General features: G+C 41.8%; 2 protein-coding genes across 4 annotated transcripts in view; one reads left to right on the forward strand and one right to left on the reverse strand.

The window, feature by feature from the left end:
* Positions 1–26041, reverse strand: part of LOC122813140 (nmrA-like family domain-containing protein 1) — a 918981-nt gene that overhangs the window by 491033 nt on the left and 401907 nt on the right. The gene's annotated exons all lie outside the window — the stretch shown is intronic.
* NCF2 (neutrophil cytosolic factor 2) overlaps positions 1–26041 on the forward strand; it is a 612590-nt gene that overhangs the window by 300499 nt on the left and 286050 nt on the right. The gene's annotated exons all lie outside the window — the stretch shown is intronic.

Raw genomic sequence — 26041 nt, forward strand, 5'->3', positions numbered from 1 at the left:
AGTGTGATATCATTTTGTTTGAACTCTGACCTCATTAAAGTGTTGCAATTTGTCTACATCTCGTTTTTTAGTAAGGTCAGAAACATCATTTAGAGGGAGCAGCACAGGCAATAGGTGTTGGGGGCATGATTTACTGTATTGTTATGTTGCTGGAACAGGGTAAAACTTTATGCATACAACTGCTCCGTCAAAGGAAGGATCCCCCGGAGCAGTCATTTTTCATGTATTGATTGGTTGATAAATCATGTATAATATTTGTGACCATCAAGAAACTTAAGTTCCTTTATTCACAGTTTTAATCACAGTTTGCATTTTCCATTGCCCATGCAGGTTTTTCTACTTTCTTTTTGAATTCACTCGGGCAAGTACTTTGACATGCCTGCAAAGGTGATTTGTTCCAAACCCTTATCAGGTGTTTTATCTTGAATCCGCCTCTTTTTCTGCCTTTTGTGTGGACCAATATAGCCCTTCACATATTCATCAGGTTTGACAAGGCTTTATAGAGTTTGTTTAGTAACCTGCAATACCATGAAAATAGTGACAATGATTTTATATAAAATGTATAACTTATTCCTTTACCCCAGTTTCATCCTGTTAGTGTAACACCATGGCATCCTTTTCTAGCCAGATGTGACATTTGGTTAAACAGGAACAAAGACTGCAGTATCCCTCTGTTACTGGTCTGACAAGGGGCACATGTAGAATATGATCTGTACCTGACGTCCTACAGGTAACAGCAGACAGAATGAAACATACTGTTATAAATGATTTTCTCACCACTCTGAATATATCGTGGACAGACCTGAAATCTTTATCTATAACACTACCTAGTGTTTGGTTTTTAGCTGTCATTTTTAGAATTATCTATAAGCCAATCATGCATATGCCATCCAGTACTATGAAGATGGTGAGGATAATAAAATATTTATTATATAGAAATGCATAGGTCTCTACACTAATCCTTTGGTTTAACACATATTCCTCTAAGAAGGAATCAATTCTAGAATAAGCTATATTGGTCTGATTCTTGGAAACAGGTTTATAAGTCCTTTCAACAAAGTAATCTGTAATGTCCAGCTTTATTATTACCCCAACCCCCGTGAAGCAGGTAAAATGTGTTATAGGTAGCATATAGGTTGATGTTGTTTGTCTTTTCCCAGTTAGGGGTTGCCACAGTGGAACTCCGGTCCGCTAATGATTGTCAGTAGATTTTTATGGTGCCAAGTTGCCAGCTCGACACCCAAACTTCAGCAAAGGCACACCCATTCATGCATGCCTTTTGGAGACCACTCGACCACGGGGAGGACATGCAGATGCCACTCCAGCCGAGAATCGAACAGGAGAACTTCTTGCTGTGAGGCAACAATGCTACCGCTACACCACCGCAGATTCATAGGTAGCATCTAGGTAACTTGTGAAAAAGAGATCATAAAAATCACAGCAACACCGGCTGTGTTGCATTTAGTATCATGGCAATGTAATATTTGCTTTTATCAACTTATTTCATTCAATGTGTGCAAAAAAAAAAACAAACGCAAGAAACCTTGCATCTTAACATTTCATTGCATAGCAATTCTGCTAGAGGGGAAACGCTGGCTTGTGGATTTAGTTGATTTGCCGAAGTTGAGACAGAATGGGTGGCTTCTGTATTTCCTCCACTCCTAGGAGATGGACTAAAAGAATGGGTTGATCTGTGAATAGCCCCCCCCCCCCAGTGGCTTCCAGTTGTACCAACAAGACAGACGCACAAACTACTAAGTGACAAGATGAAATGTCAGCCAGACCATTAAGGACACAATCCAGGCCAGGTCACACGATGTTTTAAAATAACCTGATCCCAATTTCAAGTATAGAAACAACCAAACACCACAGCCCTTTTTGCTGGTCAAATAATTGTTTTTATTTTTATTTTTTTTTTATTTATTTCTTTTATTTATTTATTTTTTTTTTTGCTTGCCACAACTCTTAAGTTGTTGGAGAATTGGAGGAACATATTCCCTGGGATTCAGCAAGCTGCCGTGCAGGAATAAGTTATTCCTGCACAGCAGGAACCGTTACTGTTCAGCACGGCAGTGCACCATGCATATGCATGAAGGCGCGCTGCCGTGCTGTAAAACGGACATGGTTTCATGTACGAGCACAGGGGGTGTGTCTGAGAGCAGAGCTCTCACAATATACACGCTCCCTGCACTCCAGAATTGCCTTTCAGCAATTTAAAATGAGTGAGAATGCTCATACCACCCCCAACCCATCAGGATAACAAATCTGGTCAAAGCCATAAGGGACAATCGTTCCTACCAAGACAAATGTTGATAGAATAACACACGCAGCATAAGCACATAACACACACCTCCTAACCCGTCAGAGTAAGGAATGTGGACAAAGAAGCAGAAAGTTAATAGAATAACAGGTTCAGCATTAGCATGGATATTCTGAAGGGTACAAATAAAATAACACAGCAAATAATTTTTTTTTAAACATGCAATAACGTTTAAGCCTAGTTGTGCAGGTGTGCCCGTTGCTTAGCTACACTTAGTCCAGTTTAAACAGCACAAGAAGTTAAATAGCAAGAGACATCCAGTGTAAGCAGAATTGCAATAGTGTAGTGGTTAGAGTGCATGCTTTGCAAGCAGCTATTCCTGGTTTGATCCCCACTGTAACCAATTTGCATTTTACATGTGAAAGCAGTACATAAACATTTTTTTTATAATTAGCTACTAAATAACATGTATTTGTTAACCAGAGTACTGTAGTAGGTCCAGATGTGAGGTGTCAGTTTAATAAAGTTGTGAAACCCCCATATAAACACAAGTGCCCCATACAGTATAGTCACACATGAATAAATTTAATGAAAGCACATTGGGGGATGTTAGGGACAGTAAATACATCTATAATATGTAATGAATGATGAATCAATCCCATACAACAGATAGTCTATAAAATGAAAAATAAGCAATGCTAAGCATTGTACAGCTCTGCTTACTAGGTGTAAGCATTGTGTAAATATAACTGCTAAGCAATGAGTAGCCCCGCTAAGTGGATTTGCCCATTGGTAAGCAGAGCTGAACCTGCCCCTTTAAGCACTGCCAACCTTAGCTAAGCAGGTTTGCTCGTAGCTTAGTTTAGCTCAGCATATTCAAAACCATCCAATCATGGCAAAGGGCAGGAAATCAGCCATATTTAAACCCCACAGGCGGGAATATAGCTCATAACTGGTTGCACCTTCCCACTGTAGGTAGTATGGCAGGAGTTGGTAAGGACATGCATTTCCGTGCACAGCACTAGGGCATACAGGAGTCCAAGGTCATGGTAGGACCATGATGAGAAACTGCTGCAGGGCTAGTACCAAGGCTCCCAATATAAAGTAGAAGCCTGGAACTGTCTCACCCATGATCTCACCAGTGCCACTGGTATCCCTCAGACTGGTGAGCAGGTCCAGCACTATGCTGACTTGAAGCGGAGATAGAGGGAGCTGTTGGACGAGTTGGTCTAAAAAACAAGGCAGAGGGGTGATGTCCTAGCAGTGTGTAAGTAGTCATACCAATAACTGTTTACTAATGTCCAGTCTGTATATATGATGAATAGGTATGCCTAAATATTTCTCTATTTCCCCTATAGCTGCAGCTGAGCGGGCTGTGAATCAGGAAGCTCATGCTAGTAGGTTACAAAGGTTGCATTGTAAGGCTGGTGAGTAACAATCCTGCTTGTAGTAGTCATACCAAATAAATATATAGTAGTACAAAGCCACCTGGCAATATAAAAACTGTGTATGGGTTGTACTGAATAAACCAGACAACATGACAGTAATAGTCCCATATAGGTCATATTTAAATAAAACTGTAACTGCCTGACAATAAAGTTCTAAATCCTGGACTGGTTATGCTTACTCTGGTATTGCATGTCATTTATTGTTGCATTCTCTGAATAGTAATGTTGTGTTAACCACTGTTACGCACACTGTGCTACATAAAAAAATGTCTAGGAATGTCTGTATAAGACTATTGTAAGTACAAGATCAGATTGTACAACCAAGAGAGACTTAGACAGAAAACACTGAAGAGATAGACAGCAATATCCAAATAGCACACTCTGATGAAACTTAAATTGTTGTATTTTTAGCAGACACAGCCATGGTTCAAATCCTGGGAGTGGTAGTAAGCTGTATGCATAATATTAACTAGGAATCTGAGAATATGTGTAGAAACAGGTAGTGTTAACAAACATTATCCCCACAGGTCTGTCATATAAGAAAACTGTAACTGCCTGGCAATAAACATTTAAATCCTGGACTGGTAGTTTTTACTCACACTGTGCTACATAAAAATATTTCTAGGAATGTCTGTATAAAGACTGTTGTAATTACAAGGGCAGATTGTGCAACCAAGAGAGACTTAGAAAACACAGAAGGAATAGACATCAATATCCAAATCTCACACTCTGATGAAACTTAAACTGTATTTTTAGCAGACACAGCCATGGTTCGAATCCTGGGAGTGGTAGTAAGCTGTTTGCATAATCATACCTCTCAACTGTACCGATGTTTGCAGAATGTCCAGATAATTGGCTAGTATGTTCCGCCTGTTCCTCTGTCCCCCTAGCAAATCAGTGGGATGATCTCAGAATTTTAGTCACTAAGTAATGACATACATTTGATTTTCAGACCTCAAAACCTTCAGAAAATGTATATTAAAAAATCCTGTTACTCTAGCAACTCTCCAAGTTTATGAGAGCAATATTCAAAATATGTCCCTATTTGTACCCCCATGTTGTCAAGCTTTGTCCAGAGTGTGTGCATTAAGAGACTGAGAGGTATGTGCATAATATTAACTAGGAATCTGGGAATATGTGTAGAAATAGTCAGGTATTGTTAACAAACATTCCCTCCACAGGTCTACCAGGTAAGAGAAGTAGAATGTAGCTATAAGACAGTTGAAGTATACACTGTGTACAAACATACCGCTGCACAAACCAAGGCCATAGGGTATTGTAATAATACCTGTAGAGTAATGATTAGAGCAATGATCATTAAAGTTGTGAGTACTGCAAGGATATATAAGTTAATTGACATCTCTCTCCCCCCACCATGTCTGGAACAATAATTTAAACACACAAATCAATGGGTATATTTACACCAAACCTACTGTTGGGACACACGTCCTATTGTTCAACAAATATTGAAATGTGTTTCTATTAATGTTCCATGTTGAAATACTATCATTGGTGGCCTGTTGCTATCAATGTAACCTGCATGCCATTGTAATGGCCACAGTGGTTCCATATATGCATGTGTTCTGTTTGCTATGCAACTGTTCCAAATCTGGTGCTTTGTGTTAATGGGAATATCTATACATGCTGTTATAACTAATTCTGGATTGCGTTGACTATTACTAACCTACATATGTTTTAAAACTGCAACACCATAGCACGTTTGGGAAGTCCAGTCCAAGCGGACCCACCTCTCTCACTTCATCTGGCTGTGGCACCGGACCCCAGCATTCCTGGGACCCACCCTGGGACCTCCTCATCCACTGGTCCTGCACCACATTCGGGTGGAACCGCCTCAGGGGATGGGACTTGTCCCTCCCCCCCATGAGCAGGCACAGACAGGATCCTGTCACCCGAAGTCAGGTCCGGGGATTAGTGTGTAGTGAGCTCCAAAGGGAGTTTGGAGATCTGCTATACCAGCTTAAGGGCCGCATGGTCCATTGATACTCATTGATACTTTTTATCCTTGTTATTGGTCTTTGCATCATTGATTGGCTAGATAAGTTAGAATATAGTTACGCACAACCCCATATTTTAATGCATAATGTTTATATATTGTTACACGTAGTTGAGGGCCCCAGTTGCTATGTTTGAATGGGCCTCTGTACAGACCAGATATATATTGATTTGAGCGGATGTATTTTCCAGTAAAATATATTTGTAATTTTTTGCCACTTTTTCCAACGAACATAGACCAGCCTTTCAGACTGGGATATTACAAGTATACAATAAATTTGGCTGATGTATATCAGTAATTTTAATTATTTGGCTGATGCTTATCAGTAATTTTAGAATTTTTGTATATTTAGATATAATCAATATTATTATTAGGGTTGAAGTCTTAATTTTGATTAGCGGCATGTCCATTAGTTCATGCCCCTTAGAATAGGCAAGACTGCTTTTCCTATATTCACAGCGTCACACATTGAGATTAGGCAGTCCTTACCATAAGCAGACAGCTTGATGTATTGGAGCTGTAAGCTTGTTACCACCCGTTTGTTATTCGGGTTATCAAGTTCAGCAACAATATAGGTGCGAAGCACACTAATTAGCGCCATACATTAGTACATGTCGCTGTCGATATAAAGAAAGATTTTAAAGGAAGCTATGATACAGACATTCATAATGTCTATATTGTCTTCATTTCTCCGTAGTTCAGCGGAGTTACACTATTTTACATTCTGAATATTAGCCTTATACTTTTAGAACTGCTATGTTTTAGTTTTTAGCAGATACTTACACTTGGGATTCTTAACCCCATTATTCACTGTTCAAGTAAAGAAAAAGCAGGCTCAAGCAGTCATTGTCTCGTGTTATTCATGTGCTGCGCTGACTATATTTAGTCAAAGCAGTGAGATTTCGGCACTATTGAGTTAGCAGTAAGTAGATTTTCAACATTCTCTGTAGCGTTTTTTGCGATACGCTTGTTGATTTAGTGCAGGCTGCTTGTATTTAAAACAGCAATATAAATACAAGATTTGATAAACATTCATAATGTTTAATGCTGCTTTTAACATTGGCTTGTTTTTATAATAATTTATTTGACTTACCTCTGAGGCTTTGTTTGTCTTGTTGATGTGGTGCTTGATGCTTAACAAGTACGCTAAGGGAGCGCCCCGCATTGGAGCACAAGCTTTATGCTGTTTTCAATTTAGTTAGTTTCCCGCGCTTTAGCGGATATAAACTAGTACACAAGCATTGATTAATTGACATCTGATGAAGCGTGGACTTCCCACGCGAAAGCGCTCATTTCTGTATTTTCTGTTTTAATAAAGAACGTGTTTTGGAATATATGAAGTATTGCTGACTACTTCTTCAACTGGATTATTTGCAATTTATATGCTATAATCATATGTGCATCCATCGTGGTTGGTTCCTCACTTTTGTATCCTCATAATTCTGGATTGTGTTGACTATTACTAACCTACATATGTTTTAAAACTGCAACACCATAGCACGTTTGGGAAGTCCAGTCCAAGCGGACCCACCTCTCTCACTTCATCTGGCTGTGGCACCGGACCCCAGCATTCCTGGGACCCACCCTGGGACCTCCTCATCCACTGGTCCTGCACCACATTCGGGTGGAACCGCCTCAGGGGATGGGACTTGTCCCTCCCCCCCATGAGCAGGCACAGACAGGATCCTGTCACCCGAAGTCAGGTCCGGGGATTAGTGTGTAGTGAGCTCCAAAGGGAGTTTGGAGATCTGCTACACCAGCTTGAGGGCCGCATGGTCCATTTAGAGGGTCAGCCTACCCCTCCTGTTGTTCAGCCCCCAGCACAGCCACCTTCAGGGCTGTGAAGGTGCAGTGGTGACTGCCCATGGATGAGGACCTCAGTCCCACTGTTTCTATTTGGGGGCTCATGGGCTTCTGATTTTCAAACACCCCTCCCCGTCCAAGGTGTTTACCCCCGACATGTGTCATATATTGCCCCTGTATGCTGTCTTGTCTGTCTTGTCTCTCTTCCTACCCAACCTACCTCCCCAAATATACCTACTATTTTCCCCAACATCCCACTCTCACCTTAAAAAAAAAGGGCAATCTGCTCCCAAAAAAAAATTTGCCCCATACATAGCTGTCCATTTTGCACACGTGTCCACTGGACACATGTAATCTGGTCTGACTAGCTTCACAACACATTATTCTTGTCCTCACCCCTCTCTCAGGGGGTTGAGTGTCCAACTCTACATCCAAATTCAGTATATATGCACAGCTGTTCCTGTAGAAGAAATGGACAGCTATGGACCTTCCCTACACCCATCCTGCACATCCCTAACAATTTTCTCTATTTTCTTTCCCTCTTTGTTCCCCCTTTTTCACTACTTTCATATCACCCCTTTTTTCTTTCCTTATAAAGAAATTAGCACAGATGTAAGTGGGAGTAAGCACTTTTAAGCAGTAGTAAGTGGGTCTAAGCCTGTTTGCATGGCGCTAAGCAGTGCCTACACAGATTAAGCACTTTCAGGCTAACTGTCTGTAACCAGATTTAACCGGAAGTTAGCATTGCGTACTGCCATGCAAACCCACACAAACCCACTTACAACTGCTTAAAAGTGCTTTAATCACTCTGTATCCAACAGCCCTTGTTCTGCCTAGCAACAAAATAACAAGCCCTTGAAAGTCTCGAACCCAAGACCCTGCACACCATAGACACAGCAAGTTACCACTAAGCCATTTGAGCTATAGAAAGTATGATGCTTTCTCAAACATATCATCCAGCACAGTCATTCAACAGTAGGGAAAATGTATTTATATATGTAGATGTATGTATGTATGTGTGTGTGTATATATATATATATATATATATATATATATATGTATGCCGTGTGTATATATATATATATATATATATATATATATATATATATATATATATATATATATATATATACCTATATATATATATATATATATATATATATATATATATATATATATATATATATATATATATATATATAGATAGATATATACATGCCTATATATATATATATATATATATATATATATATAGATATGTATGTATGCATTGCATTCAGACATTGGATCCACACTCTGAACCTCTCACTGCAGAACATCTGACCAAAGGCACTGTTAATGGGGGTGAAGGGGCCCAAAATAGGGATCTCTTGTAATTATTGCCATTATCCCTTCCTCCACAGCTGAACTGATATGCTTTGTAACAAAATAACCAGCCCTTGCAAGTCTTGTACCCAGGACCCTGCACAACATAGCCATAACAAGTTACCAGTAAGCCATCTCAGCTGTAAGATGTTAGGATAATTTCTCTAACATATCATGCAGAAGTCAGTCTGCCATAGGGAATGTACAATGTGGGAGCACTAAACATTCTAATGATACATACACACACACACATATATACATATATGTGTGTATATATATATACATATATATATATATATATGTAGAGAGAGAGAGAGAGAGTATATATAGAGGGTGCACAGCATATCAAACAGCTGCCACCTTTTCAAATGGCCATTGTCTGATTCTTTCCTACAAATGAGAATTATTGCATGAAATATATACCCACACACAATGCAAAGGACAGGACAACACACACAGTTAGCATACATAGAAATGTTTATTTGTATACTATTTCAGTTGTTTATGCCATTTCTTATAGCAGTTAAGTGTCTGAAATACATAATAACTGATTAATGCAACTCTCAAACAAAACATATGATACGGTAATCTGCAAAACATAACATACTTTGCTGTCTAGTCTAAAGCCTTCAAGTAGTACAACAGTAAAAAAAACTTGCTTTGAAGATAAGAACCAATCAACACTTAATTACAGATGTAGTTCAGCAGCCTCCAATTAAACTCTGTACTTAACCCCTAGGGGGAAAAGTATTAGTTGTCACAATGTAAATGTGTCTGTTACATAATGCTTAACTTAAAATGTCACTATCTCACTGACAAACAGAATTGTGTGCAAGACAGTAAGCTCTAGCCCACCACTGTTCCCATGGTGAAACGTGTGAAAATGTACAGCCATATACCTTAATGTTTCTTACTACTGATATCCCTCACATGTTGTAACAGCCTAGGTTAAAAACATTTAACACCCCTCCCCCATAAAATGTCTTACAAGGGCATACAACAGTGTTCTCCATACTGTACAGGGTCACACATGTTTTTTCCAGCTGTAGCCCTCATATATATGGACCCTACCCCACAATTTGTGTGGGAGTCCACAACATCACTGGAATGCTAGCAGGAATGTCAGCACTAAATAATGATAGACCATTACCTATCAGCCTCTTACTGCATGACATTTGGACAAAGCCTGGTATATATGTGAAGGACAGAGGCTGAAACACAGGGCCATATTTGAAATATTGCTGTTATACACTGTGAAAGTTGCTGGTGTTACAGGATTGGTTGCAACATACCCTTACTCAGGAATATGAAGTCAGCAACACAAATGGATGTTGCCATGTACTGATAGCAATTAATGGAGAGAATGCCACTGATATGTCAGGGACAAGACCTGTGTGAGGAACAGACAAAACATAACAGCCAGTCCTCTGGTCATCATGTGGATAGGCCCACAGTTGAGAGCTATGCAGACAGACTGCATTCCATGCAAAACTAGCATGTACACACAAACCCTGTAAAACTAGCAGTATTCAATACATATAACAGCAATACTCACACACTGTCCCTAGGTCTGGAACCTTATACAAACATGTAGTTGGCCTGTGTCCACATGTCCTGTTGTAAGTGGTATTGCTATCTGCTGTCTGTAACACTGCTGCCCACACAAAGGAAGGATGTTTTCCATACAGGAAAGGTAAAGGGACAATGCCCACATGATGTAGTCATTTATAGTAGTGGGCTGCTATGACAATGAAGAACTACACAGCTGCCTGCATGCAATTAGCAAGTGGGGAACATCAACTAGTGCAGACACCATCACCTGATCATGAGCATCACCTACAAAAGCCATGCTGCAACCTATTGAAACCAGCTTGATCCCTGTATTGGAGAGAGATAGAGAGAGAAATAAAAAAGGGAAAAACAAAAATAATACTAAAAAACAAACATGGAAGACATCATCCACAACACAGAACAGAGCATAACAATAACACAGGCATGTGAAACATGTCAGTATGTAATTGAATGTAGTACTTGGTGTGTAATAATGGGATAGATGATTTTGAAAGATTTATATTTCCCATCAAGACTTGCTGTAATGATGTCCTGCTGAACAACTGCTATGGACATGTGGGCAGTGGTCTATACCTGTCAACTGTTCAGATCTGCACAGAATGTCAAAATTTAAGCCATCATAGTGTTTGTTCTGTTCCTCCAAACATCTATATTAGAATGGCAAATAGCTGAAGGTGGAAGTAATGAAGTCATGACAGACACATGAGTTTCAGACCACACCATCTTCAGAACAGTCGTGGTAATGTGAAATGTATCATGCACAAACTTCATAGGTTTGTAATAGGCATATCATTACAGTTGTATATCTCGGGTTGAGCACCCCTCCTGCACTTCCAACAGCCTGCATATTCCCCCCTCCACAGTTTATTACCTCCACTTCACTTCTATCTTTATATACCTTACCTATCTTACCTACTAGTTGGTACCTTTCCTACATTATACTACTGACTTACCTGTTTGTCCTTCCCTTTCTCTGATTGTTTCCTGCTGATCTCCACTCTCCTGTGTCTTTTCTTCCCGTCCTTCATTTCCCTCCTGTAGCCTATCTATCCTTCCTACCGCCTATAGTGTTTACTCTACCTCCTCTAACTCTTACTATACCCTCTGTATTCCTTTGTGCTTCTTGGCTGTGTCCATCTCTGAACTCTCATTTCACTACCTCACACCACTTACTATCTTCTACTACGCCTTTACTTCTACCTCCTTTCACCTTTCCTATCCCTATCGCTATTCTACTATCCTGTAATGAGACACTCACTAGCTCGCAAACTCCTCCCCATGGCTTACTTTTAGGATCACTCCCTCTTCTCCCTACCACGTATCTACCTATTACCTTATAAATACAACCCCTGCCCTTCGACGCCATCTTTCTTCCCTGGTATTGTTTGCTGTTGGATGTCTGGAGATAGATGCTTATCCGTGACAGTGAGTACATGAATGCATTTGTATCTTTATCTACTTGCTGCATTTTGCGCCATTTTTCAGTTGTTGTTTACCTGGCAGTCTTGTTGACTATCTATACTGAAAGCTTAATGTATATGTTATATCTTTGAAAGCTTGTTTTATGTCTATCAATGCAACAGATGTTTTTGATTACTTTATGTAGGAGAGTGTGTATGTACTGGCTACCGCTAATGTTAGCGTTCACAGCTTTACCTTAAAGTATTATGCTACTTGAATTTACCTTATACGGCATTTTATTAGTCTGCTACTGCCTTTGAGTAATTACTAAAACATTTATTTTCCACTAAATCGCAAGTACACTAGTTCGCAATACTTCCATGGTTCCGTGAGCAGTTACTAAGGGGTTAGATTTACCAATTTAGACTAGCGTATTCACCTGACCTGTATGCTTACTGCAACACTTGTAGTGTTGCATCCTACTGGATGAAACTATAAGTTCTTTGGAATTGTTATATTATGTTATATTTGTGCTGCCTTACATATTATCCCCTACTACTGGTCTAATGTTCTATTTTATGTGATTCTAAAATAGTTTTTCTGTCCAGTACTACTTTCGTTGCTCTGCTGCAGCCGTTAGGCAAGCACGTGGGCGTACAAACCCTTGGCGTCTTTCACCAAGAGTGTAGCGCCTCTCAAAGGCTTCACCCCAGCCTGAGACACCATTGCACCTATTTCAGGGTCGCTAAAGAGGCAGTAGTTTATTGCCCTTTTAGCGTGACTGCGAGGACTTACTATTGCTTTTGCATCTTGATACAGCGCATTGACCTGCTCAATCGCTTAACCCCTAATTGTTAATGCTGTCTCTTCACCTAACAGTGCAAATTCATTTACTGGCGACTACAGCCTTTTTCGCCTGTGTAGAGTCAGCGTGGGGGCAAGGGATTCCTACCCTAACATCACTCAATTGAGTCTCTTCACCTAATAGTGGGAATTCATTTACTGGGTACGCCGGATTTAATCACCTGTGTAGAGTCAGCGTGGCGACAAGGGATTCCTATCCCAATCATCACTTAGTGAGTTGAGCTCCTTAATTTCTCAGCCCCTACATATACGTGACCTTATTTTACTTATAGGTTGCTTCTCATAAAGGATTACCTACCAACTGGGGATGCCATTTTCCACTAACGGCATACACTCTGAGTAGCTCACCTCCATAAGGCACATTTCTCATGGACACTATACTCTAATGTTTATCCTGTATCATGTGTTAATTCCTGTATTATGATATACCTCCTAATGCACAGTACTGTTAATTCTGAAGTACTTTCATAGTTTACTGTCTCCAATGTTTAATATTTTTCACCTACTATTGCAGTGATACTATTGTTTTTAAATAAGGTTATTAACTGTTACTACATGTGTTTCCAACCTCTAAGCTCTATTCACTCACTATCTTTCTCCCTCATTATCTTTAACAGAGTGGTCTACTGTGTAACTTAAGCAAAGCCTCCCTCCTGCCTACCACCATTCTGGGAATAGAAGAACCTCATACTTGAGCCCTAATATTGTATTTTCAAGTGGCAACGACTCACTTTGTGATTTTAAGTATGTTACAATTCCTTGCTTGACCAGTCTTACTATAGTTGTATATCTCGGGTTGAGCACCCCTCCTGCACTTCCAACAGCCTGCATATTCCCCCCTCCACAGTTTATTACCTCCACTTCACTTCTATCTTTATATACCTTACCTATCTTACCTACTAGTTGGTACCTTTCCTACATTATACTACTGACTTACCTGTTTGTCCTTCCCTTTCTCTGATTGTTTCCTGCTGATCTCCACTCTCCTGTGTCTTCCCGCTCGTTCGTTGCCCTCCGGGCTCACTCCGCTCCCCTCCCTGCCCCCAAATCCCACCCGCCCCTAGCACTTCTACATTTATTCCCACATAACCACACCCACAACATTCTGCAACCTATCATAACATACTACCCTCCCCTCACACTCACACCCCCTCTAATTGTTAACTTCCCTATCTAACATTGTCAACTTGCATTCTTAACATGTACTCTACTCACCTTCCTCTACTACTTCTAACTCTTCTAACTTTTCTTTCTTCCACCTACCTTATAACCTGGTATGAACAACCATTTCATTCTAATATTGATATTCCACACAAGCACACACTAACTATCCCCCCATCTAAACTCACAACTCATCTAAGTCTAACATATTACAACACATATCTTGACTCAAAATATCATCGTCTCTCACATATCAAATACCTTATTCTTAGACACACAAAATACTTGCACCTCTTTAAGCCCTCACAACTAACTCACCTCATCCATTCCTTCCATTTACTTGATGGGGACATCCACCCCAACCCAGGCCCAAAAACCCCAACAACAGTCCCTAAAATTAAAACTACTCCTACACCAGATTCTAAACCTCCTAAATCTCTTACAATTGCTCATCTTAACATCCGTAGCATTTGCAACAAACTTCCAGCTCTTCACCCTACTTAATGTCCAACAATTTGATATTCTCTGTCTTACAAACATGGCTCAAACCTTCAATAAAAGACAATGAAATTATCCCCTGGCTACAACATCCTTAGACAAGACCGTCTTAATAAAAAGGTGGTGGTGTAGCCATTCTCTTCAAATCTGGACTGGATGTAAACAAATCAGCCCACACCCTCCATATGACACTAACACTGAACTTATTATTTCTAAACTCTCCATTAACCCACAAAAAACCATTAATATTATCTGCACCTATCTTCCCCCTGGCAACAACCCCCCCGTATTAGAAAACCTGCTTAACTGGTTTTCTACTAATCTTCCACAAGAAACCATACTGCTAGGAGACTTCAATATTGACTGGAATGCCTGTAACCTAACAAATCCATCCACCCTTATCAACCTGCATGGATTCCAACAAACCATTAACTCCACAACGAGAATAAACAAGAGCAATAACAAAGATTCCATACTTGACTGGATCCTGATAAACAGTCCCCATCAAAAGTATTCAACAGGCACCCTACCAGATGATCTAAGTGACCACTCTCTCACATACATCATAAGGCATAAAACTCACCTTAAATCACCACCCCTAATTCGCTTATCTCGTAGCAAAAAACACTTTGACCCTCAACTGTTTCAAAATGACCTTAGCCTGGTTAACTGGTCCCCTCTAAAAAATCTCCCAATTGACGATGCTGTTAACCACTTTAATAAAACCTTTCTTACTATATTAGATGAACATGCTCCCATCCGTTCTATTCGCATGAAATATAATACAGCTCGTTGGCTTACAACCTATACAAAACAGCTCATCCTGAATAGGAATAAAGCCTGGTCTCAGTGGAGAACCTCCAAAGACCCCATTGATCACCTTAACTACAAACAAAAAAGAAACATGACAAAACTAGCTATCATAAAAGACAAAAAGAACTAGTACACCCACCTACAGCAATCCTCCCACCAAAATCCCCACAAATTTTGGAGATCTATTAACACTCTTCTTTCCCTGAAAACTGTAACTCCCAATCCTATTGGTTCCTGCCCCGACTCTCCCTTACAAACAGCTAATGCTTTTAATAACTTCTTTACATCTACTATACTTAACCTAGCCAACCAACAAACCCCCAACCCCTCTTTATTAGGTAGCCCAAACATCACCCCTCCACTTATGCAGCTAAAACCCATACCTACCTCCTATATTCTAAATTTACTTCTTAAGCTTAAAGCTTCCACCCCTTCAGCTGACAATCTCCCAGCTGAATATCTCCAGCTAGGTGCCAAAGCAATTGCCTACCCAATCTCTATACTAATAAATAGAACCATAACGGAAAGTACCATACCTTCCCTCTGGAAAATCTCACACATCATCCCCTCTTCAAAGGTGGCGATTCATTTGAATACTCTAACTACCGCCCTATAGCACTGCTATCTCCAATTGCAAAAATAATGGAGAAATGCATCCATAAACAGTTACTAAATCACCTCCTTTCTAACAATCTCCTAGCTAACTGTCAACACGGCTTTGTCCTTACCATAGTACCACTACAGCCTTATTGTCATTTACTGACTCCATTAATAACAACCGTAATAACAATCTTCTATCGTCAGCATTCTTTGTAGACCTGTCTAAAGCCTTTGATATGGTGAATCACCAACTCCTTCTACATCGATTAAAATTGCTTTCTCTTGATAAACCTGCCCTTACTTGGTTCACTTCCTATCTTCAAAACAGGAGACAAGCTGTTCTATGGAACAACAATCTCTCTGAACTCCTCCCCACCACTTTAGGGGTCCCTCAAGGCTCCATCCTAGGTCCTCTTTTATTTTCAGTCTTTATCAATGATTTGTATCTTGCCACGCCCTTAACTACTTGCATTCAGTATGCTGTCGACACCACCATCATTTGCTCTGCCACAAACCAAGCCGACCTTCATTACCTTACCCAAAAGACATTTACTACTATTGAACAATGGTTCTCTAATCACTGTCTTCTCTTAAACCCCAAGAAAACTAAACTTCTCCTTTTCTTACCTACACACCTGTCTCCCTCTATTAATCTCACAATTACATCTAACAATGGCACCCTTATATCACCTGACCAAACAACCAAACTATTGGGTGTTACCATTGACAACCTACTAAAATTTGATTTTCACATCAACTCCAGCATTAAAGCAACTAATAGAAAGCTAGGCTCACTCTATAGAATCAGATCTTTCCTAACCACGGAAGCTAGATCTACCATAGCAAGAACACATCTTATCTTCACCTTATTGTATGCTTCGCCTATTTATACTAATCTATCTAAGCATAACATTAATAAGCTCACAACAACCTACAACAACATTGCTAGATTTGCCACTGCTTCTCCATATAAAACACATCACTGTCTGAACCTCTCCAACCTAGGATGGCTGGAATTACCCCATCTAATTCAGTACTATCAGCTTACAATTGCCCACAAAGCCCTTTACTACCCTGAAAACATACCCATGCTCTCCACCCTTATAAAACCATACAACAACTTAAAAGCCCTTCGCTCTTCCAATAAAATTATGATTAAAACATCTCTATCAAAGAATACAGCAGGAGATTCTATTTTTTCCAACTCTGTTGGTAAAATCTGGAACCAACTTCCTACAGAGCTTACAGATCAGACTTCCACTACACAATTTAAGACCAAACTGAAACTCTTCCTTTCTAACCACTGGCTTTGCTCTTGCATCACTCCCAGTTAAACTACCTCCTATTTGACTTCCTATCCATCTCCCATATACATTACACTTACTCCCTTATCTAATTCTTTACTTAATTACTTTTTCCCCTTTTAACCCATTATAGGACTACCTTAAATAAATACCTGTTCTTCTCTTACTACACTCCTGACAACTGCTTTGGAAATTTAATTCTTCTCTCCCTTTCTCTCACATATCTGTACTTTAACCACTTCCTTGTCTCTCTATCCCCTTTTTTTGCAAGTTCTTTCAATCTTTATTACTGTCTTTTACTTTGGTTTGTATTTCGACTTTTTTAACTTTAAACCAACATATATTTTGTATCTAAAGTTTTTTTATCATGTTTGTAGTTAGTGGAGCTTTTCTCCTCGGGCCTCCACTGAAAATGGACTTGTATCCAGTTGGACTAGCCCGGTTAACAAATGTAAAATAAATAAATAATAAATAAATAAATAATAATATCTACGATCTGTCCCTATATATCCCCCCTAATGTTAGGCTTTGTCCACATGTGATGCTCTATTTTCTAGCAAGGCAGAACAGTTCAACTGTGGAGGAAGGAGGTTCAGAATGTGGAGCCGATGTCCGAATGCACTATATATATATATATATATATATATATATATATATATATATTTTTTTTTTTTTTTTTTTTTTTCCCCCACTGTTGAATGACTGTGCTGCATGATATGTTTGAGAAAACATCACATATATCTGCAGCTTAGATGGTTTAGTGGTAAATTGCTCTGGATATGGTGTTAAGGGTCCTGGGTTTGACATTTACAAGGGCAGATTATTTTGTTGCTGGGCAGAACAAGGGATGTTGGATACAGAGTGATTAAGTCACTTTTAAGCAGTTGAAAGCGAGTGAGAAATGGACAGTTATGTATGGTGCAAAATTCTTTTTGGGAACAGATTGCTCTTTTTCTTAAGATGAGATTGGGATGTTGGGGAAGGATAGTAGGTATATTTGGGAAGGTAGGTTGGATCAGAAGACAGACAAGACAGACATGACAGCATACAGGGGTGGTATATGACACATGTGGGGGGTAAACACCTTGGACAGGGAGGGGTGTTTGGAAATTGGAAGCCCATGAGCCCCCAAATGGCAACAGTGGGACCGAGGTCCCCACTCATGGGCAGTCACCACTGCACCTTCACGGCCCTGAAGGTGGCTGTGCTGGGGGCTGAGCAGGAGGGACAGGCTGACCCCCTAATTGTGCCACATGGCCCTCAAGCTGGCATAGCAGATCTCTCAATTATCTGCAGAGCACACTACATATCAGACCCCGGACCTGACTTCAGGTGACAGGATCCTATCCGCACCCGCTCCTGGGGGGGGGGGTCAGAGCCCCATCCCCTGAGGTGGTTCCACCTGAAGGTAGGGCAGGACCAGCAGATGAGGAGGTCCCAGGGTGGGTCCCAGATGTGCTGGGAGCCAGTGCCATGGCCAGATGAGGTGGGAGAGGTGGGTCCACTGGGAACAGCCTTCCCAAACATGCTATAGTGTTGCAATTTTAGAACATATGTGGGTTAATAATAGTCAACACAATCCAGGATTAGTTATAACAGCATGCATAGATAGTCCCATTAACCCAAAACACCAGATTTGGAACAGTTGCATAGTAAACAGAACACATGCATATATGGAACCACAGTGGCCATTACAATGGCATGCAGGTTACATTGATAGCAACAGGCCACCAATGATAATGTTTCAACATGGAACATGAATAGAAACACATTTCAATATTTGTTGAACACTAGGATATATGTCCCAACAGTAGGTTTGGTGTAAACATACTCAATGATTTGTGTGTTTAGATTATTGTTGCAGATATAGTTGGGGGGAGATGTCAATTAACAACTTTTATATCCTTGCAGTATGGGGTCCTCTGAGGGCGGCCATGGTGGTGCAGTGGTTAGCATTGCCATCTCACAGCATGAGGTCCTCTGGTTCGATTCTCGGCTGGGGTGCCTTCTGTGCGGAGTCTGCATGTCCTCCCTGTGGTCACGTGGGTTTCCTCCGGGTGCTCTGATTTCCTCCCACATCCCAAAGACATGCAGTAGGTGGATTGGACACTCTAAATTGGCCCTAGGTGTGTGCATGTGTGTGCCTTTTGTGGAAGGTTGGGCGCCAGGCTGGCAACTCGACACTAAAACTCCACTGCCAATCTTGAGCAGACAGATGATCCGCTGTGGCGACCCCTAACCGGGAAAAGCTGAAAGAAGAAGTATGGGGTCCTCTGACCTTTCTTCCTGTTTATGTCTTCCAGGTACAATGTACAATGTCCCAGGAATGGCTCCCTGCATATACACCCCAGGAAAATGATGTCATTATACACTTCATCATACTACATCATGGCACCCTATTTGGGCACAGAGCCCATGATCTGCAGGAGAGGACCGCCCTGTGGAACAAGATCATCCACAAGGTAAATGATGTTGGCCTGCATAACCGCAGTTATGAGCAGGTGCAGCATTGCTGCATCGATCAGATCTGCTACACCTGCCAGCATGCTGCTGCATTTAGGAGGGACCAGCTAGCCACAGGTTGGGGTCATGCCATCCAGCCCCCATTGACACATGCTGAGGGGCTCCTCGCCATCCTTGTGGCACCCAATGCCAGCCAAGCCAGGAACCTAAAGATAGCATTGTGGAGGTGGGCACCACCCACAAAATGGATGAGTAGTGTGCAGGTAATGCCCCAGGGCACATTAGTAGACCACTGTTGCTTATCCATCTTCATCTGTAAAGTATCTTCATGCATATGTCAGATAACATAGTCTGTTGCTGCAGTGTACTAATGAACAGATGTGCATAAGCTATAGTATTGTGCATTTGTACTGTTGAAGCACTGAAATGCTGCTCTCATACTGTACCAATGCCACAGGTGTGGTTACTGGCATTACATCTCTCACACAACTATGTAGGTCCTTCTGGTGTACATCTGGGGCAGCAGCCTGTAGCTGGTGAGTATGGAGTTGTTTTGTTCAGGTTTGCCAATACACCAGCCATGTTATGGCCATGGTATTTGCCATGCACACATTTAACACACCTACCCATAGTGCATGCTGTACATGTTCACTTATTGTTGCTGTTAACTGCACTACATCACAGTGGTCACCATGGTGGCATATCTGAAGGGTATATAAGGGTCCTGCAGTATACCTAGCAACCTGCAAGTGCAAGATGTGTGGACAGAGATGAGCATAATGGTGGGACAAATGGCCTACAGTAGGGACATGTCTGAAACATTACCCTTATACAGTGGCTACAACAGTATATACACCACTATTACAATGGCAACTGTTCCTAATCTAAACAACGGCAAATCACAATACCACATTCCACACCTTTTACAACATGTAATGTGATCCTAACATGAGCAATGAATGTGTAATATGGAATCCTATGCTAGGACAACAATTATGGGGCATATATACCTTAAACACTGGAAGCATATGTGTGCACACACTCCATATAACATATTGTGGAAGCAATTTTTGAGGTACTGACAGCATTCACTCTTCTTGAGTGCACACCTTCCATCAAGTGCAGGGCCTCAATGTCACACCAAGTAATGGTCTGCTGTCCAAGAAGTATGTCTTTGACATTTTCACACTCACCTGCAACAGAGGCAGCCTTGACTTGCACACATCTTACAAACCATGGAATGGATCCCATATCCGAAAGGTAGCACTCAGGAGTGGGAGAAGTAGCTTTACCTCACCATTGCATATACCATGGCAAACAGTGCAGAGTCATGTATGGGTTTATGAAGTATGGGACAATATTAATGTAGAAAATAAGCAGATACCCATCCAAGACAGATGACAACAAGTGTTGCAAACTGGTCATGGAGGCTGCCCAGAAACATGCAGCAACACTGACGGACTTGCAGGAATGTCTAGCAAGTACTGCCTGTGCAGTACCTGTGTCGACAATCGCCTGTAATCTGCATAAGTGTGGCCTATGGGTTAGGGTAATCAGATGGAAGAGTTGTTCCACAGGAAACATCATCCAGGGCTCTCTACAGGTAGCATATGCATAACATCAAGTCTCCCAAAGGCATGTGTTGCAATGTGTAATGGTGTACTGAGACCAAGGCTGAAACCTACAGACAGTATTAATAAAGATGCATGTGGTGCACAAGCAACACCTCACTCCACCTCAGGCCCACCATCCCCATTTTTACCTTTCTGGTGCCAGTGTACACCTTTAGGTTTGCTGTTCATTAGCAGGAACTAGGCCGGTAGACCATGGCATTCTGAAATTGGAACACTGCAAAATGACACTCATTTGTGGCCCATAGCTGCCAAGCATCTGCAATAAGGCTGAGGATGGGGAGGGGTGTCATCCTGAAACACAACAGTGAACTGAAGCATACATCCAAAGCTCACTAAGAATGGCTGTATCTGAACACAGTCAAGGTTATGAATTGTGCCAGACATAACCCTGATTCTACAGCAATAGTGAAAGCAATATGTGACCTCCAAGGGCTGTGCACATGAGCTGACCTTGTAATCTTGCAGACTTGATGGACATTTGTAGGGCAGAGTGGCCAAATAATGGTAAGTGAAGATGGGCCATGTTAGTATACTCCTTCCAGGAATAGTGGCTGCTGTAGTTCACTTAACAGGTGCTGCATCAAACCATTGTGTTAAGGGAGTGCACACTTATGCAACCCACATATTGTATGCATCTCAATCAGCATCTGCATGACTAACACATTTGTTTGATACTGCATTTGATTGCACATGTCATATGTCACATATCAGGTGTGTGTAATGTTAACACATGCAGTATTATGGCCCCATTGCATATCATGGAACAGGCTAGCATGTCAACAAGGGTGTGTACACTCCTCATAGCCACAGTAAGCTTTGAAGGCTGTCAATGTAATCGGATTTTATTGCACATATGTGCACTGCTGATAATGAGATCTGCAAATCAGAGGTCAGGCATTATCTATTGACATCAGTCCTCATATCATCCCAGGTCTGTGTCAGTATGAGTTATGGTGCGCAGTACATGCCAGGGTGCTGAACACGTGCAAAGCAATACTGTGTACAGAGGTGCAGTGTGTTCCAGGGGAAGGGACATCACCTACTAACACAACTCATGCATCACAGAGATGTATAATGTTGGTAACAGGAATTTACTATAGCTGCAGTGCATGCTGTTGAATGCCATATGTCATGCATGTTGACTGTTGGGTAATGAAAGGTCTGTGTAATGTCTTTGCACCACCTCACCTGCAAGTGTGTGTGTGTGTGTGTGTGTGTGTGTGTGTGTGTGTGTGTGTGTGTGTGTGTGTGTGTGTGTGTGTGTGTGTGTGTGTGAATGTGTGTAGAGGTAAGCAATAACGTACAGGTCTTAAATTACATTTTTTGTTTTCCCCTCACAAGTGGCAAGGTGGGTCAGGGTCCCTCCTGCAGGCAAACTGATGTTAGTGTCCATACAGCCTCTGACAATAGTGATAGGTATGGTGAGGCACAGGCAGGGTTGTCAGGGGCTGAAGCTGTGCCATCGGTTGACATCCCACTTTTATCCACCCCATCCCCGCACACAGTTACAATGCCTATACATACCCCATCACCAGTGGCCATAGATGAAGGACAGTTGGCAGGGTGGTGGCATAGGACAGGACAGTGTGGGGACTATGGCAAGTGTGTCTCTACACAGCAGCCATAGCTGGATAACCGGCAAGGTACCACACAGGCAGATGTACAGGAGTGCTCATAGGAGGGCTGCTGGCCATCATGCCCCTGGCAGAAGTGCCACAACAGGTGTCACCAGACACATGTTTTGGGCCATCATGGAGGCACAGACATGTATGGAACATTACGCCAGACAGGGTCTGAGGCTCCAGAGGGTTACTCATTCTGCTGTACTTGACAACGTCCATGATCTTGCAGGTGCCTGCCATTATTTTGCAGAGGTCCTGGAGAGATGGCAGGGTGAGATGGTGGGAATCCTCGACCATGTGATTTCTGTGTTAGAGCATATTGGAGTATGGCATCACCCACATGGACGTAGGTCAGCAACACCAACAGGTGGAGGTCTATGTGAACATGCAACAAGTCACAGCTGCTCCCGTAGTGGCAGTACCAGCACAGCACTGCAGAGGGGTGGTGCTGTCCACACCACAATGCAGCAGGCCACATGCACATGGTCCTGGCTGGTCCCAACAGGGACGCAGATCCAGCGGACATTTGTCATCATCAGGAGAGAGTAACATATCTGGGCTTCTACCTGGTAGTGCCCGTAGAACACCTGACAGGCACAGTTCTCATGTCCATGGCTGGACACAGTGAACTGTACACCCTGCCATGTATGATCTGCAGCTGTCCAACAAACCCCTGTATAGGGCAGCCATATGGCAGAACTATGTGCATACATACACACACACATCACCAACACAGCTAGGGCTTCTCCATACCTACACACATCACAACTGCACAGCCCAATTGATAAAGAACCCCCTAACACACACACACACACACACACACACACACACACACACACACACACACACACACACACACACACGCACACACATGATGTCAACCAAATGGCTCAGCCTAGGTCTCTAGCAAACCCACAAATACCCTGTGCATATGCTGATACCTGTGCCACATCCCTGTCATCCATACCATCGATGCAGGGACATGCTAATATGGTTCTGATGCACAGGGTGACTGTACTAAGGTGTACCAATGTAATGCTGTGTAACATGTTTTCAGCAGGAAAGTTTAAAGTTACATGTCAGGATGTGTAGCTGTCCAGCCATGATGCATTATAGCTGTTATTAACACTGACTGATTGTGGTTTCCTTAATGTATTCAGTTTGTGTTGTAGGTGTCTATGTGTCAGCAGGATGTTGGTCTGCTGTTGTTTCCTACAAGGAGTATGGCACTGTGGTGACACCTTGACTGTGCCATATCCTGGGTACAGCTGAACACAAGTAACAGGTCTGTATAACAGTTACTGCATGTGCCATATGGCTGATGGGTCTAAGGGGTGTATACAGGTGAGTGCATGGTGGCAGATGTCAGCAGCTCTTCTACAGTGGACAATGTTAAGTGTACTGGGTGGCACACACCAAATGTTTGTGAATAACACACACAGTGGCTTTGGTGTTGATGAAATACACAAAGAATACTGTATACATGGATGTACTTAATTTTGCAGTGAACTCATTTTGGCCTATGTAATTCCACCAAGACAAAATAGGCAAAACATTACATCAGTAAATAATCAGTCTGCCAGTTCAATGTCATTGACGATGGTACTGGCAGGGTATATGTCCTCTTCCCCAATGTAGTACAATCCTGGAGTTGTTAAACGTAGGTATGCTGGTGTGAGTGGCACACCCCCCCCCAATTTGGAGGGTGTGGGGTGGCATAGAACCACACATAGTGTGACTAACAACTACTTATCCTGTTAACATAAACTGTACAGTATAACAGCAGACTAGGTGGGGGGATACGCACAACAATAACCCCAATGAGGGTGGCTGTGCCCACAACAACCACACCAAACTATATATACCAACTCCAGTATCGCTGTACAGCTGTATAGTAGGGAAGAGGGCATTTACACATCTACTACTAGTTTTGATGGAATGAATTTCCACAAAATGGTTCCTTTGAAATGTTAGCTTTTGCCAGTTAGTTCTCGAACAAATGATCTCCTGGGACATGTATTTTCTGCAAACTGAAGTAGATCCCTTCACATACACAAGCACTTACTTGGCAACACTGAGAGTAGAACCCCTACCTAGGTATTTATTGCTACTAATGTGTTTGGCCTTAGTTGCACACACGACAGAGTTTTTAGGATGAGGTGTGTTCCGAGTTTCTTGTTAAGTGAAGAACATCACCAGGCCTTGTACAGTATGGTAATGTGGAATGTACTGGGTGTTAATGAACAATACATAGCATGCCATACTGTCATATACACATTGACAAACACATAACAGTCATAGACACATCTGACAGACCTGGGTTTAGCAGTGCTAACTACCTTGTCTGTGAGTCCATTCTGTTACAGAGAATTTGCACACAGCACATGCATCATTGGGCTGGATAGTGTAATCAGTTACTGGTATGGTTAATGGTGACAGCGGTCCTCATACAGTGGACATTGGGACATGTACTGGGGGTACTATGGTGTAAAGACAGTATACCCAGCACCCACACCCCACACTGGGTATTGTACTGAAACCCATGATAATGCTCTGACATACCCACAATCACACATTAACCAGGACTGCAATACAACCCCTTGTCTATCTAATCAGTGCTACTACAGGGATATGCATTTATTGCACATGTCACAGGGATAGTAGGGTGAGGGTTTGTCATGGCTCTCCTAATGTCAGCAACATCACTATCCCTTATAATGTATGGCAAGGTTTATCGTATTTGGATAATGTGGCCTCAGAATGCTGTCTCCTACAAATATACACACTCACACACATACACACACTTGCCAGGACTCAGAGGATAACCCACACCTATCTACCCATTTGTTGAACAGTGTTATGCTGGTACGGCAAGCTCCAGGTAGCCCATAGAGTGAAGAGTGTAACAAGGTACATTTAACATCAATTACAGCAGCAGCCATTTCTAAGTATGGCAATGGGGGGTGTAGTGGATGAGAAGGCCCTCAGGGTATTGTCAACTACAAGTTTACAAACACACAGGCACTGTTATTCTCAGTAATGCACACTGACACATTTGTCAGTACTGGGGTCCATAGGTGCAGGCATTCCTAGGTGTGTACCAGGATAATGTCCATGGAGAGATGAGAAGAGTAGGGGATGTGGGTACACTGGTATCATGCCACCTGACATTTGTCAAAAGACCATCTATCATCTGATGCCACTTGAGTGATCCCCAGG

The sequence above is a fragment of the Protopterus annectens genome, chromosome 10.part0, assembly GCF_019279795.1.
Source record: "Protopterus annectens isolate FY-2018-M chromosome 10.part0, PAN1.0, whole genome shotgun sequence".
NCBI classification, from domain to species: domain Eukaryota; kingdom Metazoa; phylum Chordata; order Ceratodontiformes; family Protopteridae; genus Protopterus; species Protopterus annectens.